This window comes from Mauremys reevesii, linkage group 6 (genome assembly GCF_016161935.1).
Source record: "Mauremys reevesii isolate NIE-2019 linkage group 6, ASM1616193v1, whole genome shotgun sequence".
NCBI lineage: Eukaryota > Metazoa > Chordata > Testudines > Geoemydidae > Mauremys > Mauremys reevesii.
The window spans coordinates 81,620,398-81,639,289 of record NC_052628.1 but is presented as its reverse complement, the minus strand read 5'-3'; the positions used below and the strand labels follow the sequence as shown (position 1 = coordinate 81,639,289).

At 38.5% G+C, this 18,892-nt stretch overlaps 1 protein-coding gene and 1 long non-coding RNA gene across 2 annotated transcripts in view; one reads left to right on the top strand and one right to left on the bottom strand.

Moving 5' to 3' along the window:
* The window catches only part of CNTNAP4 (contactin associated protein family member 4), a 444,291-nt gene that overhangs the window by 332,382 nt on the left and 93,017 nt on the right, over positions 1-18,892 (bottom strand). The gene's annotated exons all lie outside the window — the stretch shown is intronic.
* Positions 8,521-13,267, top strand: LOC120408408. The gene is made up of 3 exons (XR_005600675.1): positions 8,521-8,599; positions 11,989-12,136; positions 12,845-13,267. It is a non-coding gene; the product is annotated as an uncharacterized LOC120408408 (long non-coding RNA).

Sequence of the window (18,892 nt, the reverse complement as noted above, 5' to 3'; positions counted from 1 at the left end):
TAGCTTATTCTACATTAATAGAAGCTGGATTTGAACTTTCAGTCTGATAAAGACATGAAACATTATAATATTAAGCTGACTCCATGAGGATAACAGGCAAACGCTTTTTTTGTTTTATAGATGTTGAACAAATGGCCATACTTTTAATTATTTATCTACTTTTTTAACATTAATGAACTCAAGTAATAATTTCTGATTTTCTGTATTGGCAAATACAGCTCCAGCTCTTGAAAAGTAGCAATGAGTGGGACTGTATAATGGACAACATCCAGAATAGAGGTCCTATCTCTGACCTTGCTCAGAGCAGCCCCCATTCCTTCATATTCATGTCTGCCTGGGCATTCCTATCACCATTCTTAAATACTTAATAGACAGCCTTCCAGTGATACCTTGCGGTTTATAGAAATCCATTCTAGCTTCTACTCTTGTCCTGTAATTTTGCCATTTTACCTTATTTTTTTCCCCAAAAACTCAAAAACAAGTAAGTTGGCATGTCCATCTGCATTTGGACCACATTAGAGTTAAAAGTGCAGGTTCCAGGACCTAGGACAGAGTATGGGAGGAGGCAGGGATCACAGAGGTGGTCAGAATGGGAGTAAAGGGGGTTAAGAGCATGTCAAGCAATAGTCACAGATGCTTTAGTGGGAGACTGGAGGTCATGGGCTAATGGAGGCAGAATATATATTACTTCGCATCCTTATCTTACCTCCACTGCACTCTGATTCTCTCTCTCTTTCACAGTGGTGAAGCCAATAAAAAGGCAGGAGAAAACCATGCTGCAGGATACCTTTTGATGTATGTGTGGCACCTTTTCAAGCCAATAGGTATAGTAGAAGGTGGTAACTATCCACATCCTGGTTGCACCACTGCTTAAAGCCTGGCTCTGCTACAGACTGGAGAGCTATCACAGAGGTCTGAAGCAGCACACTGTTGGACTCTCCTCAGCTAGTTCCATAAAGATGAGTTTATATTGGAAATACTGACATCATCTTACCTACAGTGGTGTGAACACTATGTTATGATAGTAATTCGTAATAAACCACATCAGTAAGGCTGTCAGTAATGCTGCCAACTAGATATTATACATTGTATTTACAATGGGTGAACACGTGAATGGTTTAAAATTTAATCTATTGCAGAGATTTAATTTCAGTGCATTAAATTTGCTTTTCATAGCAAGCGTGCTGTTTATCTTGTAAAGGAGAAAGAGCATGTTTCATGTACAGTAGAACTTACTTTCTCCCAAATACTGACAATTTATTTAGGCTTTACAACATAAAAACTATACTAGCATGAACAGTCATTGTGACATTGGTTTTAATTTTGCACAAAAAAATTGAGAGCAATCAAAGATTGTAGAACTGAGTCAATATGTTTAAGAAGAAAGAGAATCAATAAATTACATAAAACAGTCAAACTAAACAAATACTCATCATCATTACAGTTGGATGAGTGAGATTTCTCACACTTACATCAAACTCAATAAAGCAAGCAGTGAATATTGCATACCTTCCAGCCTTGAAGAGCTGTCAGATGAAATAAACTCTGAGGTATTTAAATGAAGGGGCATATGCAGTGACCTATAAAGTATTTATGAGACCTTCTATTGGCAGTATGCCTGCAGTGAAATCAACACATATTTACAATATGTTAGACTCAAACTTAGGGACATGTGCAGTTCACAGGAAATAATAGTGGTTCTTTAAAGTGTAGGTACCATGCACATTTCAAGGGGTTTAGAGGATGTAGTTGTTGAATAAGTCATATGCAAAGGCCCAGATTTCCCACACCTACACACAAAACAAGCCAGGCTGTGTTTTTCATAATCATTCTTCCAAGCCTGTGAGTTCAGTGAAATCTCTCTGTGCAGCCCTAAGAACATGTGGGCCCCAGCTGTCACTACTTTCCCATGATGCAGCAGGCACCAAACAGATCATCCTCATGGTAGCAAACACATAAAAATGGACAGACTAGGTCAGATCAATGGCCCATCTTCTCCAGTATCTTATCTTCTGACAGTGGACAGTGCCAGATGTTTCAGAGGGAACAAACAGAACAGGGCAATTATCAAATGATCCATCCTGTTGTCCAGTTCCAGCTTCTGGCAGTCAGAGGTTTAGGGACACGCAGAGAATGGGATTGAGTCCCTGACCATCTTAGCTAATAGCCACTGATAGATAAGCTCCTGAAGGATAGGTCTAATTTTTTAAGAGAGTTATATTTTTGGCCTTCACAACATCTCACAACAACAAGTTCCACAGGTTGACTGTGTGATGTGTGAAGAAGTACTTCCATATGTTTGTTTTAAATCTGCTGCCCACTGATTTCATTGAGTGACCCCTGGTTCATCTGTTTAAAGGGATATTAAAGGTTTATCCCATTTAAAGGGATAAATAACTTTTCCTTATTCACTTTCTCCACATCTTTCATGATTTTGTAGACCTGTCAAATTCTCCCTTAGTCATCTCTTTTCTAAGCTGAACAGTCCCAGTCTTTTAAATCTCTCGTCATATGGAAGCTGTTCCATACCCCTAACCATTTTTGTTGCCCTTCTCTGTACCTTTTCTAATTCTAATATATCTTTTCTGAAATGGGGTGACTAGGACTGCAGTATTCAAAGTGTGGGCATACCATGGATTCATATAGTGACATGATATTTTGTGTCTTATTATGCATCCCTTTCCTAATGATTCCTAACACCTTAGCTTTTTTTTACTGAAACTTCCCACTGAGATTTGTGAGATTCCTTTGTAATTCTTCCCAGTCAGCTTGGATTTAACAATCTTGAGTAATTTTGTATCATCTGCAAACTTTACCACCTCACTGTTTAGCCCATTTTCCAGATAATTTATAAATATGTTCAACACCACAGGTCCCAGTACAGATCCTTGGTGGACCCTGCAATTTATCACTTTCCATTGTGAAAACTGACCATTTATTCCTAGCCTTTCTTTCCTACTTTTAAACCAGTTACTGATCCACAAAAGCACCTTCCCTCTTATCCCATGACTCCTTACTTTGCTTAAGAACCTTTGCCTTACTACGCTTTTACACCTGATTTACCAGAGTTTATTACTCTGTACTATTTTGATCAATAGGATTTGACTTCCAATTTTTAAAGGATGTCTTTTTGCCTCTAACTGCCTTTTACTCTGCTCTTTTCCCATTGTAGCTTTTATTTTATTGATTGATTGAGGCCCTCTTACTGCAGCACAGGAGCACAAGAAGAGCTCGTATGGAGCTGGGTTCTATAGGGTACAGAAGCGGCAAGCCTCAGATTATGTGCCTCATACCTGCACAGCAGAACTGCAGTGTTTCAACTGTGCCTGGAGCCCTCTATGGCCGCAGAGAAGGAAGCAATATTTGGCCTAAAGAATGCTACAGAATAGAGTTTCCAGGCAAATTACCGAGAAACTATTTTACATAGCACAGCTTTTAAAGGAGAGTGTTATATTGATACCATTCACTTAAACATTGCAAAAATAGTATAGCTAGAGACATTACTGACATACTCCAAAGATTACATGAGATTTTAATGTGAAAACTCATTGTTCTGAGTCAATCTGATCCAGACAATAATTGTCATTTCTACAACTAAGCACCACTTTTTGCAGGAAAAGCATTGAGCTCTCACCCCTTTAGGAGAGATTTAGACTTTTTTTTTTGACTATTTGCCTTAGGAAGAAGTTCATCATCCAGCATCTTCAGTATAAATCCAAGTGATGAGTTGCAGTTCTTTATATCATCTAGCACTAGCAGCAGCAACTACCAATCAACACAAGTAGTTTTTGGCACCACCCGATGGTCCCTCTTCTATGACACCCCACTGCCACCTGTTCTTTCCTTTCTCATAATGGCAGTCATAGTAAATCTTTCATGAGGAGAAATTTTCATAAAAAAAATTATAGACAATATAAAGAAGTGTCTAAACAAAGTGAATGACATGCTGCCCAGCCTGTGAAGAGAGGACTGCTGTGCAGAATATAGTGGCTCAATTATTGCATGAGATTTCTTCACCTGCAGCACATTTCAGTAATGCTCTGATGAGCTGCATTGTTTATTTATATTTTTGCCTGCAAGGGCTCACATGGTTTGGGGCCTGTCCAACTGAGATACTGCCTCTCTCCTACTGTGATGGCAGATGTGATCAGCAGGATCACATGAGCAGACAGCTTCCTCCTGGTATGATTAGAAGAGGGCTGATTGAAAGTCATATTTGCAGATTGCTTATTGCATTATTTGCCCATCTCCAATATGTGCCAACTTAAATACTGTACCTTCAATCAATCTCCCACTCTCTCCCCACCCCCCAAAAAAGATATTTGATGATGTTTTTCCTGCCTTCTAAGAAAGGGTTCCCACCTTGCTCTAAACAAAAATATACAGAAGTTCAAGCTTATTCCACTTTTGGTTTTGCCATAGCATAATAAAGCAATTAAACTTCAGCTGAAACCCAAGTCTGACTATTCCCTTCAAGCCCTCCATCCCAGGTCCTAGTTCACTCTACGACTGATAGAAGCTACAAAAACTGGGCACATCTTGGTTGAAGCAACTTGAATCCACCTTTTATTATGACTCAGCAGAAATTATGCTATGCTGTTAAACATGCTTTTAAAACCTCATAGCAAGGTGCCTTAAATAAGAAGCCTGCACCATACACAGTGTCCTAGTATCTACCCTCATCTACAGAGACAAAAACAAGAAGAGCCATATTTTGCCCTCATGTACACATCATCAACTTCCTAAGAAGTCCACTGGAGCACATATCTGAAAATCAGAATTTGTTCTAAAATTTTCTACTTTTTTGTGACCAAAGACATTATTTGCATTTTTATAATAATTCATATTTTATACAGAATTCTAGTGCTAAGCTAGTCACTTCAAAAACCCATAGGAACAGCATCCTATATTTCATTGTGCTGAATCCCCACTGTTTGAGGTAATCTGTACATATGTGGTAGTTTCAGAAATGGTATTTCAGTGCCAGAAAAATGCTGATTCACAGGCACTGAAATGTTATTTACAGAACTATCACCCCCACGAAGGCATTAGGTAATGTTCTTTCTTTGCCTCCTGTTACTTTTCAGAGCACTGCTATTCAAAGGATACTATAAAGCAAGACTTACACTGTAAGTGCAACTACAAGGTTACCAGTCAGAATTATAAAAACGGAATATTGTTAATTTTTAAGAAAGAAAAAAGCCACTGAAACATATTCAAAGCAAAACAACTACAGAAAGCCAATAGATACATTTGGATCAAATTACTATTTCTTGAATAAACTATTCACCCAGCCTCCATTAAGAGTATTTATTTTTTATGTCTGCTGCATGATTTAACATTTTTTTTTAACTTTCCAACAGCCAAAACTATTTTTATCAGCAAGTAAACTTAGAAAAGCAATGGAGTAATTTACAACACTTTGAGAGATATGATATGTCTATTTCATTATGTTTTATGTAAATTGAGAAGCAGAGAGTTTGCACATGATGTATTAATGCCTCATAGTACTAAAAGCTATAAATCCTTCCCCAATTTTAAAAAATTGTGCTTCAAGTGAATATAAACAAATATTGGGACTCATGGTCTGGACAGGAAGTGAATGTTTTGGTCATAGCGACATATTAGCAAAAAGTTCTGTCAGGAAAAAAGTCAGTGGCAGAAAATATCTTTGATTTTCCAAATGTGTACATTTGCTCTAAAAATGATCACAGATTGGATTTGATTCTTTTTTTGCATTTTAACAGGCTATTACTGTAATACTTCAAAAATTGTAATCCATTTTGCCTTAGAAGTCTAGTCCCTGTTTTAGGCTTTCATGAACTAGAAAAGAGCCGATCTCACAACTGAACAAACTTAATAGCTTCCACAACTGATTCAAATGTGACAGTCTAGATATTTTCCATTTCTATAGGGTATTTTTTTAACCTTATTGTCGTTATTCTTCATATCATACATTGTCAAGGGTATCATGGTGGCTCACTTTTAGAACTTTTTCAATTTCCATGTCACATTCTGTGGATTCTTTTGAACTAAACTGAGAGGATATTTCTCTTTGATGTGTATTAGACTAAAACAGTAAAATCTTTGCTGGGTTATATTAGGACTGACTGACTGACTTTCAAAAAAGATAAACAATTAACTTACCAGTTCCCAGCAGTGAAAGATATTGGGTAGTCCTAGGAAGAAATACACTTTTTTTTTATACTTTGGTCTCCATGTTAACAAAACAAGTTGAACGTGATTAAAATTGTATACTATGCTACTATTCCCTGAAACATTAGACAATTCCATTATCTAGAAGCTGAAGTGTTTATTTTATATGCACCAAACACACATACTAATCTATCTGTCATTTGTGCTGACAATAATACAATTTCTTGTTAATAACAGAGTAAAAAAGTACAGTTATTAGTCAGGCAGAGAGTTCCTTTAGCATTTGTGTAAGAAAAAAAACATCTGGTATCATCCAAGCTTTTTTTAATATGTTCCACAATTTACAGTAATAATGCATTTCTAATGCACTTGCCATATTATCTGGCATGTCAAAAATGTATTGTACATTATACTGTGGTAAGTTTCCATGCTATATTTATATATTAATCAATCTCATTGCAAGAAGCAATTCAAGCTAACCTTATATTTCTACATTTTCATTATGTTCTTATATTTGCATCAAATAGACATGACCAGGCAGCTAGAATTCATTACATATGGCATAAAGAGAGAAACCATTTTGAATTGAATATTCCTTATACATTTTGTTTTGATATTATCAAGAGTTGCTAGCATCAACAGCAGTGTAGAAAAATGTGTTTCCCCAAGTTTATTCATTTCTTCACATTTCTTTAAAGAGGGCCTTGACCTTACTCAAATTCTAGGTGGTTTCACCAATATTTAATTAACTAAAAGTTGGGACAAAAGTTCCCCCAAACAACATGATACCCCAAAAGCCAACTCCAACTTGAAATGTAAATCACACCATCAAAATAATGCATACTCACATGTAAGTGAGCAAGTCACTCAAATTCACAAATCAGGTCATATTAAACAGAGAATACAGCTTCATGTCTCTCTCTCTTTCCCACTCCCACTCACTAAAGGCACTATAGCTCATACATCTATGTTAATGATCCTAACAGCATCCTATATGTTTTGAATGGAAGAGATAATGAGATATAATTGCACTACTCCATTGTAGCCCACTGAAATCATTGGAAAGCTTCTCATTGACTTTAGTGGGCTTTAGATTTGGCCCATGATGCACACAAAGCTAGGCATACAAAATGAAGATCAGAAGAGATTGTGCCCCTTGATGTCTGAGGAAGCCAAACTTCTCTCCCTTCACCTCCCCAAACCTCCACCCTCAGACACAGAGGCACAAGTATATAGATGTTTTTTTTTAAAGGTGAAGTATAAAACAGCTATTTTTCCTCTTTCATTGCCATATTATGTTTTCTCTTTCTCTTTTGAGTTTTCCTCTTCTCCCTCAAAGCCATAAAAAGTGTGGATACACATGAACATGTGGATAACAGGAAAGTGGTTCCCTTAGCAACAGAAGCAATGTGGAAGCTCTTCATAGTCAAGATTTATTTATTATTTGAGATTCAAACGTTTTGGAAAATGTTAGTTAATACATGGTCTAGCAGGTGTTACTATGCAGTGATGTGTCAGACTTTTGAAAGTAACTATGACAACAGTTGCAAAACTTCACTTTAGTGTTCCAGGTTCTGAAGCTCCATTGAAAGTTCTGTGTTTGAGATACATCTGCTCATAGGTAAGCTCAGAATGTGAATGTGTTTCCTGGAACTTTCCGGATCACTTAACCTGAATCACAATTAAGAAATTGTCCACGTTGCTATTTCTTTTGACGGAAACCATTTTCTTAGCATCCACACACCATATTAATCTGTGTTCTAAGTTTGGGATTCTAAGTGGAGATAACTGAGATGCATTAGAAAGAGAAAGCATAAAGATCAGGCATAGAAAAAGAGAGAAAATGCTGTAATTTTAAAAATATCTGTAAATTTCCATCTCATGGTCTGGGATGAATAGAATTAAATCTTGCTTGGATATTGCTTTACTCAGGAGACATTCACTGCCTGACAGCATTACTATTAGGGCATCTGTGCTCCCTGTTTTCCTACTTCCACCCTTAAATGTGATAGTCCTTTATATTTTATTCCAACAAGATCACAATAAAGTTTTCAGCAGCTTTAATTGGATCAGAAGTTTATTTTCCAGCTAGTACTCCATGTACTATTAATGCTGTTTAAATTAGTTTACCCTGCTTCAGCACAAACAGCAGTCAATGCATGGCAATGGAGATTTCAGTTACCTATTGCTACACAGAAACTGATTTAAGCTCCTTTTGTCAATACATGGACATCCCAACTCTGTAAAATTTTATTTTTCTAATGTTCAATGTTTGGTTATTTTTCATATTCCATGTATGTTTTACACTGATAATTGGTGATAGAGATTTACTTTTATTTCTTTGCCCCTCCCCCTGGTCAGGTCATTGTTTTTCATTACATATATCCTGGAGCTGTGAGCATCCCTCATGGTTAGATCAAGGGGAACAGAGATATACATGACCGTGAGCATATTCAACTTATGTAAAACATGCCCTTAAAAAGGAATGGAAATGTATCAAGGACCCATTTTCATGACCTATTCTTGCAGCCATATAGGACAGTTTAATTGCATAATCAAATATTGTAATATAATTGGAGGAACTTTTCTCAGGTTTGGTGCTGAATGCAAGTCCCATGAAACTTTGCAGTATGGTAAGCATGAAAAATTACCAGTGGGATGCACATGCTAGCAAGCATGATGCCAGATAGGGCAAAGAAGAAATATAGTTATTAGGGAAAATGTAATTGGTTCAGTTACTTGAGTAACAACTTACAAAATTGTAACCAAAACCACAAAAAAGAGGAATACAGAGGTAGACATATTGTAAACAAGTTAGGTATAAATAACCTGGTTAAGAGAGTAAAGCGAGACCAAACAGGTGATGTAACTGCAGTGGGGCTGTTCTCCAAACTGATAAAGTCATGCCTTCCTGCTTGTGCTGACATTATAAAGCCTAATTGATTGAGCTGAGCTATCCGGAGTATCAAAATCTAATAATTACAAATTATGAACCTTAACATACCTGTGACTTGCTGATGCAACTACTTAGTTGCAACCATTTCCATTTTTTCCTCTAAAGACATTACAGAATCTTTAAATTATCACTCCTAGAGCAGCTCCTTAGAATCCTGCAGCTAATGTCCCATGTTGTAAATCCAGATCCCAAAGCTAAGCAAGATTAAGTACAATCAGTACTTACTGACTGTGGAAAACCACGAAGGAATGCTTAGGTTCTGCTAAAAGCAGTAGTAGTGATTCTTTAGGGGACATTCCACCCTCCATTGCTAGTGTGCCATTATCCTGTCTCAGAAGGAAAGAGATGCTTAGTCTCCCTGCTCATTCAATCCTGTCCCTTCTTCTGTGACTGTCAATAGGGGTGCCAAATGGGAGAAGAGAGGGGCATTTTTGAAGTGGAACTAGACTGAGACCACCAAATTAATATCTCATAGAACAATAACTGATGGTCACAGTTCTCATCCATCTCTTACCTGGGCTGGATTTGAACCCATATGTTAAAGGTGAAAGGTTCTGTATAGCATTACCAATACAGTGATTTAGTGATCCACTGAAGTCCATTCCCCTCCCCCAAAGATAGATGCATAGGCCAAATATTCAGAAAGAATAGCCTGATGTGTATGTTCAGAAATTGTAGCTGTGCTCTTATACAGTCATTCCATAATTATTCCAACTATGTGCCTAACAAGCATTTGTGAGAGTGTATGGCCATTTACATGGCTAACTAACCATATGCACCCATGGACAGGTAGGATAATTGTGTATAAAAAAAAGTGACAAGAGGTTTCTCCCCTACAAAACTGCCCCATGCTTTATCTCATCCCTCAGGTTTTCTATTTCATTTATGAGGACATTATGTTTAATTTTTCTTATCTGTGTGACTGGATTAAATGCATTCCTTGATGTATAGTTTATTTTACAAATTAGCGTTTCTTCTGGTTTCCATTCAATTTGAGTCCTGGCAAGATGTCAAAACAAGGGCAAAAGGGTCACAATGAATAAAATTGGTACATACTGGAGAACAAAATCTGATACCCTTACTCATGTTGAGCAACAACATACTATGCCTCTAGCCTCATCGACTTCACTGGGACTACTTATTCAGAATGAGTAAAAATATCAGAATCTACCCCCAAGATAAATATATTCTACACATGTACTGAGAGATAGGTTAAAGTTTAATGAGACACTATTATAGAAGGGGGAAGGATTTAATGGATATTCAGATAAACTCTTCTGCAATAACCTTGATATTTCTCTTGCATCATATAACTCTGACCCCACACAAAGGAGGAAGTTCAGAAGTTATCCTACAACATGTTTAATTATTTATGCACTTTGGCCAAAATGACAAATTAAAGAGGTTGCAGAAATGTCACTCTTTTTTTTAGATTGTTTTTATGTCTCTTACTACTAGAGTTGGTTGGGCAGCCCTGGAAACCAGCTGACCCTCAGAGATTGGAAGGCCTTGGGTCCCTAGTCCCAGGGTAGTATGAATAGTGGGGTGGCCCCAGAGCCACCGAACCAGGGAACCTCTCAGTTCTGGAATGAAGTTGATCTGATTCTTTTCAGTTTGGCCACTGCTATTCATATTTTCTTGCAGAAACACTGCAAATCAATGTTTACAAAAGGAAAAATTTTCAGAATTTCTGGTTTATAGGAAATTTTTAAAAAATGAATTTGTGCCAGATCTGAATGAAACCAAATTTTGAAAGATCAAATTTTCCCATGAACTTGAGATCCCAAGTTTTACTCAGCTCTTATTATTTCCACAAATTCAATATGGGTTAACCTGCCAACTTCATTTTTATTTTTTTCAGGTAGTCTAACAAAGTACTACACTTAGACTATATACCAGGGGTAGGCAACCTATGGCACGGGTGCCGAAGGCGGCACGCGAGCTGATTTTCAGTGGCACTCACACTGCCTGGGTCCTGGCCACTGGTCTGAGGGGCTCTGCATTTTAATTTAATTTTAAATGAAGCTTCTTAAACATTTTAAAAACCTTATTTACTTTACATACAACAATAGTTTAGTTATATATTATAGACTTAGAGAAAGAGACCTTCTAAAAACGTTAAAATGTATTACTGGCACGCAAAACCTTAAATTAGAGTGAATAAATGAAGACTCGGCACACTGCTGCTGAAAGATTGCCGACCCCTGCTATATACCATTCTACTTTTACCAAATCACATGTAACTATCTAACCCATTATTTACTGTCAGAGAATGAGCCAGGGAGAAATTAAAAACAAACAAAAAAAAAGTTATCAGCTGGAGCAGGTGATCCCAATGAGACTGAAATTTCCAAAATTAGGTGATACTGAAAGTAATCACTTTGAAGCAATAATGCTCCTTTATCTCTTTTTCTATTAGGCGATTCTAATATAAGATGCAGAGATTGTTATGCCATCTTCTCAAAGAGAGATATCATGCCATTTGTATTATACCATGCTCATTTACCAAAGGAAGAGATAGGGCATGGCTGTCAAATGAAAGGCGTTGTATTAGTACAATACAATTTACTGACGTCTTGCATTGTTCATACAAAGGCAAAAGACACTTAAAAACTGACCGCAGTCAACACACATAACTATTCAAATACAGGTAAACAGTCATTATATTTAGCACTTATATAGCACTTTACAAATATTAACAAATCAATCCTGAAAACACCTCTGTCAGGTAGGTAAGCATTATCCCATGTTACAAAAGGGGAATTAAGAGATAGTTAAGTGACTTGCCTAAAACTACAGGAATTAGTGAGAGATACGGGATTAGAGTTTATGAATCCCTGGCTTCTAGACCCTGTTTATCTTGCTTTAATAAACAGATGTAGCATTTTTAGAAGTGTTAAACCAGCTCCAGTACCTGTTGTGTGGAGAGAAATCCACTCCATGACTGCATGATGGATCTGCTAACCACGGGACTACAATTCCCATCAGCTCCCTCTCTACTACACTTCCCTTTCTCCTGGCCAGGTAAGGGGATGGATCCTTGTCATAAACAGATAGTTAAGGGTTAATGCCTCTTTTACCTGTAAAGGGTTAAGAAGTTCACCTAGCCTAGCTGACACCTGACCAGAGAAACCAATGGGGGAACAAGATGTTTCAAAAGGAAGGAGGGAAGTTTCCTTTGTTTAGTTTCAGTTTCAGTTTCAGCCGGAGTAAAAGAGATCAAGGAACCAGCCTCTTATCAGAGTAGTAAGTTTTAGAAAAGAATAAATAGGTTTATGTTTATTTTCTTTTTGTAACTTGTCTTGGCATTAGGGGAATAATCAAATTTGGGTATTCTTGTGTGTAATAAGGCTTTTGCCCAGGGGAACATCCAGTGTTTTAAATCTGTTGTCTGGGAGATAGCATACAAGCTGATCTCACAGAGGTTTTGTTTTTTTTACCTTTCTTTTCTTTAATTAAAAGCCTTCTTTTTAAGAACCTGATTGATTTTTTCCCCTGTTTTTTTAGATCCAAGGGGATTGGATCTGGACTCATCGGGGATTGGGGGGGGGAAAGGGAGGGGGAATGAGTAATTCTTCCTTGTTTTAAGATCCAAGGGGTTTGGATCAGTGGTCACCAGGGATTTGGTGAAGGAGTCTCTCAAGACTACGCAGGGAAGGGAGTTAGTACTTGGGAGTGGTGGCAGCAAAACCAGATCTAAGCTGGTAATTAAGCTTACGGCTTCTCATGCAGGTCCCCACATCTATACGCTAAGGTCCAGAGTGGGGGTGAAACCTATGACAGTCCTGAAACAGAAAGTTGCCTATCTCTGTTGTGAAGGAGCAACCACATAGCAAGCCAGGAGCTGCAGGAAAGCTTGATGCAGAAAGGAACCGCCCACGTAGACCAATATGTGGAACAGGCGATGACTGCCAAACAATACAGCATGGTGCAGGTCTGTGTGGTACATATGAGGGAGCAGCAGCAGAAGCTGTGCAGGGAGCCCATGCAGAAGAACTCCAATGAAAGACATGCCGTTAATAATCCTAGAACAGAAACCTGCAAGCTTCTATTTGCTTGAATAGAGAATGGATTGGAGAGGGCATCCAAGGCACTAGGCCTGAAGAGCACTGACTCTCAGTTGGATTGCCTCTGGGGCCCAAACAAGAACTGCTGTTGCTCACTTTGAACTGTAACAGTTTATGCTTCTGTACCTAGATTGTTCGAAACCTATCCCTTTCCTGCCTCCCATAGTAAAATACACTTTCCTTAGCCATCCACTTAGTCATTATTGATAGCAGCCGGGCTACTGCACCTACAATTCTTGCCTCCAAGTCACACTATATTTGTCTTGCTATTAGTACCTTAGGGTTTCATGTACTCCAGCACTGAGCAAACTCAATAATTACAACTGCTTAGTTCACATCAGAACCATGGAAGATTCTGAGTGGTGGGTAATCCTATTCATCATGAGCCATATTGGACAACCTGAGTTACAGTGCTAGGGAAAACTTCTGTCTTTGTGGTACAAACATGGGAGTAAGTAAAGGCAGCTGGACACAAACAAATTTCTATCTTTGCTATACCCCGCAAGAGCACTACAAAAGGGGAACACAGTAATTAAGTTTCAGAGAGGAGGAGTCACCATGGGGAAAATAGGAAGGTTCAGAGAGTAGGATTTAATTGTTATGAAACGGGAAGATTTAGTTTCGAGTCTCAGGCCAAGAAGAATTAATATGGATTTTGAGATGGGATCTGGAAAGAGGAGTCATTTAAGCATTGACTTGTGAGACATATCCATGTCCATTGTGGCTGATTACAACTTGTAGAAAATGATTGAGTCTGTTATTGACAATGAGAATTGCTAGTTGCTTTTCAAAAGACAAGCTGCCAACCACAATTAAACAATTGGTGATTAGGCCTTGCTTTAGAAATCATCTTTGGACACTTCAGAACTTCTAGTGCATGGTGGTAGGGACCACATGTCCAGTTAGCCTGCAGCAAGCTACTGTGCTGTAGATTCACACCCTCTCTTGCCAAGCACTAAGTTTCCTTGTGGACATGCCCTTATATTCCACAGACTTCTTTGGTACCTCAAGTCTATGGTGCTGATAGTGACTCCATATAGTTTCATCAGGTTTTTTCCCACTTAAATACGTGTGAGCCTACACTGATGATAACTGATGACATGAATGTGTGTTATACATATTAACATAATCTGATCTGTAGTCTCTTCTGGTCAGAAGGAAATAGGGAAATAACAGCATCTAAGCCAAGTCAAGAAATGTAATATAAGGGAAATAAAGGAATAAAACAAATCTAAACTAATATTTTCAGTATCCTTTTTCATCTTAGTGGGGAAAGGCAACACTGTATTTCTGTCCATGTAGTGCAGCACAAGTCCATAGCACCTTAAAGTCTGGTCTCATGATTCTAAGGTGGCACCCTCAAACAATGAGCAAGCACTGCTGCCTTCTTTTGGTCCGCCTGTGAATTCAGGACACCCTAAAATAGGTGAGTGATCATGTTTTTAGTTCTATAATGTAGTGAGGAGGAGAAAGAGAGAGTCTCCAGCTTTGATCTGGGCACTGGGCACTTGGTTTCTCCTTGTCTCCTTCTCCCTTGAGTGGTTCCACATTAAGTTGCAGGAAAGGAGTTTGAAATAGTTATGATACCCTAGTTTAGCTTTTATCTGATTGTCTGTGATTATTTCCTGAATAAAAGTGATTATTTAATGCTACAACTTGAAGGTGGGGTTTTGTAATATATTGTTTTAGTACTTTGTAAAAATACATAAAAATACCCAGCTTGCCACATTAGTAGGTACTCTATATACCCATTGGTAATAAATAACCATGTCACGGAGATTATTTCAGATGACAAAAGTTGAAAAGGATTTTTAACAGAACAGACAGAGAGGAGGGAGTCTACCAAAAAATCTTAGAGACTAGGAGGGAGTTTTTTGAGTGGATTATAAAATGGACAAGAATATTTTCTGATCACCTGATTTTATATTTTATGACCCAACCTCAAACAACACTAAAAACCAAAATGAGCATGGCTGATGTGTTCATGGACTCATAAGTGAAATTTATAATATTTCATCCCTCCACTTAGCAATATACAATTGTTCCCTATAGTACATTTTCTAGTATTTTGTTCAGTTTAATTTTATTTGTCCTATGCAATAGAGCGTCAGTAACTGTCCTTGGGAGACATACAGTATACTAGATCACTAATCAATCTAACAGATTCTAATAAAGTCATTCCCTTCAGATCCTTAACTTTTAGTGCTCTTCTCTAAACTCACTCCTAAGTGCAGTATCCCAGCTGCTTTTCACTGAAGATAATTAAAGAAGGAGACACCAGAAGGTGCTGCGATTGAGGTGGATGCAGGTTGTTTGAGCTCTGAAGCAGCCCATAGGGAATCCCCAAACATCATCCCCGAAAATCCACTATCGAACCTCAAGAAATGTTGCACCAAACTACTGAAACCCTCAAGATAACCTTTAGCTCTGCAGCTTCCTCTCCTAAACTGAAAGCACAAAAACAAGAGAAGATCTGCCTCCCGGCCTTCTATGAACAAAACGGTGCCTGAGCCTGTTGGAACACAGCTGATGGTTGTACAACAGGTTGCTGCAGATATTGTTGAAATTATATCTACCTTTTTCACCCTACAGACTACCATGACTGATATTCAGAGTGCGCTACAAGCTCTATCCAGAAAGATGGGTGAAGCAGAACACAGATTTTTTCTAAAGTGGAAGATGATTTCAAAGAGAACAAATTACAAGTTTTGAAGAATTGTAATTATATCGAGACTATTAAAACCAAGCTACTTGATCTAAAAAGCCACTCAAGATGATGTAACATCAGAATAGTGGGTGTCCCTGAAGGAATAGAGAAAAGTAAACCCTCTGAATTTGTCCCTAAACTGCCAACTAAGTAGTTGGATATGCCAATAGATTTTTGTTTGGTATAGAACAGGCACACTGAGCCCTTGTCCCCAAGACAGACCCAGGAGGTCACCCTAGAATATTGATTGTGAAGTTCCTGAACTTTACTACTAAGAGCTTGTATTGAAGAAATCGGGGTGGAGGGGAAGCGCTATTTATGGTGAAAACCAGCAATTACAATACTGCTCTTTCAAGATGTGGCTTCAATAGCGCTGCTTTTAACCAAGCAAAACAATTGGCCAGGAAGATGAACTTGAAGAATTTTATTAAATACCTAGCAATGCTCTGTATTAAGAATGGTGAGAAGACACTATCATTCAATCAGGGGTGGCTCCAGGCCCCAGCACGCCAAGCACGTGCTTGGGGGCGCTCTGCCGGTCGCCGGGAGGGCTGCAGGCGGCTCCGGTGGATCTCCCGCAGGCGTCCCTGCGGAGGATCCGCTGGTCCCGCGGCTTTGGCGGACCTCCCGCAGGCAGAGCCGCGGGACCAGCGGACCCTCCGCAGGCACGTCTGCGGGAGGTCCAACGGAGCCGCAGGACTGGTGACCGGCAGAGCGCCTCCCACGACATGCCGCCGTGCTTGGGGCGGCGAAATGGCTAGAGCCGCCCTTGCATTCAATTCTCCTCAGGAGGCAAAAAAATACCTCAAAAATCTGCAAACTCCACCCTCACAAGACATGTATGAAATTATCTGACCGTGTGGAATTTATGCTATCTGATATGATTGCTCTAAAGTTGATGGGTGCTAGTGGATATTGATATGTTACCTTCTTTTCCTTTTTTCTCTCTGTCATTGGGATTAAAGGGTTATGATCATTTAATTCCTTTTGCCTTATCTCACAGGAAAGAATCATCAACATAAAATCTATCATTTCATTATTAATTACATCTATATCTATGTTATCATTACTTTATTAGATGGTGCTTTCCTATGGACGAATGTATCAAGGTTCTAATGGTAATAGGTGATTACTGTATTTGTAATGTTTGTGGGGCCCCAGGGGAAGTAAGGATCTCCAAGTTTTACCTGATCAGGCTGCCCACTCTGGGTGTCAAGTGTGTATTTTGGACTTTTTAAAATAGATTCTTCTTTTTGATTGCATGGTACTAAATGTGTATTTATCGCTCCACTCTCTTTTCTGATTTGCTCTTTCCTTATTTAATTCCTCTTTCTGTCTGCCTCCTGTTACCCTCCCATGCTGAGCATGTGACAGGTTTGGTCACAGAGACCCCATTGGGAATGTCACCTGATGTGCTGAAACTACCTCTGAGCCCATTTTCTTTGCCAATTTGGGACTCCATAACCTTGTCTTGTTGAGCCAGACATGCTAGCCTGCTGCAACACAGGCCCAGGGTCTGAACCACACACCAAAGCTGCAGATTTAACTGAAAATAGCTCAGCAAGTACTCTGATGTCCAGCACCCAGACACCCAGCTCCCAATGGGATCCAAACCCCAAATAAATCCGTTTTACTCTATATAAGGCTTATACAGAGTAAACTCATAAATTGTCCGCCCTCTATAACACCAATAGAGAGATATGCACAGCTGTTTACTCCCCCAAGTATTAATCACTTACTCTGGGTTAATTAATAAACAAAAGTGATTTTTTTAAGTATAAAAAGTAGGATTTAAGTGGTTTCAAGTAATAACAGACAGAACAAAATAAGTTACCAAACAAAATAAAACAAAACACGCAAGTCTACATACATTAAGTATCAGAGGGGTAGCCGTGTTAGTCTGGTTCTGTAGAAGCAGCAAAGAATCCTGTGGCACCTTATAGACTAACAGATGTTTTGCATACATTAAGAAACTGAATACAGGTGAATCTCATCCTCAGAGATGTTCCAATAAGCTTCTTTCACAAACTAGACACCTTCCTATCCCCTGGTACAGTCCTTGTTAGTTCACATGGTAACTAGGGGATTTCTCATGACTGACATCCCCCTTTGTTATGTTCCACCCCCTTTTATAGCTTTGGCACAAGGCGAGAATCTTTTGTCTCTCTGGGTCTCCACCCCTCCTTCTAAATGGAAAAGCACCAGGTTTAAGATGGATTCCAGTTCAGGGAACATGATCACATGTCACTGCATTGTAAGACCTCCTTCATTACCTAGTAGGTGGAAGACAGGTACATAGGAAGGCTTGCAGGTAAACAAACCCATTCACAGTTCATTGATTCTTTAATGGCTTCCACTTAACATGTTTACATCAGTAAGACAAGTTTATAGCTTATTCTCCTAACTTCAGACATAGAAATAATACATGCAAATAGGATGAACACACTCAGTAGATCATAAACTTTGTAATGATGCCTTACAAGAGACCTTTTGCATAAAGCATATTCTAGTTACATCATATTCACATGTAAGCATATTTTTATAAAGCATATGGAGTGCAAAGTCACAGGGCATTTCCTTCCTGCTCCTTTGGTGACACCCTACTCCCAGATTATGTAACTTTTGCTGCTTAGTTATGCAAGAACTGTATGCTGTTTAAGAAAATTGGCAGTTTCTTATTTATTCACAATTTTATTCAGTATATCTTAACAACGATGGCTCTGTGTGTTCTAGAATATAAAGGGTTTTAATAACCCTATTGAGAGAAAAAATAAATATTCAATGCTTAAAAAAAGAGAATGTTGATATTGCCGTGCTCCAGGAGATACATCTGACAGAACTCAAGGCTTTTAAACTGAATAGAGATTGGGTTGGCCTCTCAATTTCTAGCTGCTTTAATTTTAAAGCCAGTGGTATTGCTATACTAATACATAAAACGTTGACTGTTAGTATTCTGAGCACAAGGTCTCACGGTGGGGGGAAGATTTAGTATTCTCAAGGCTGGAA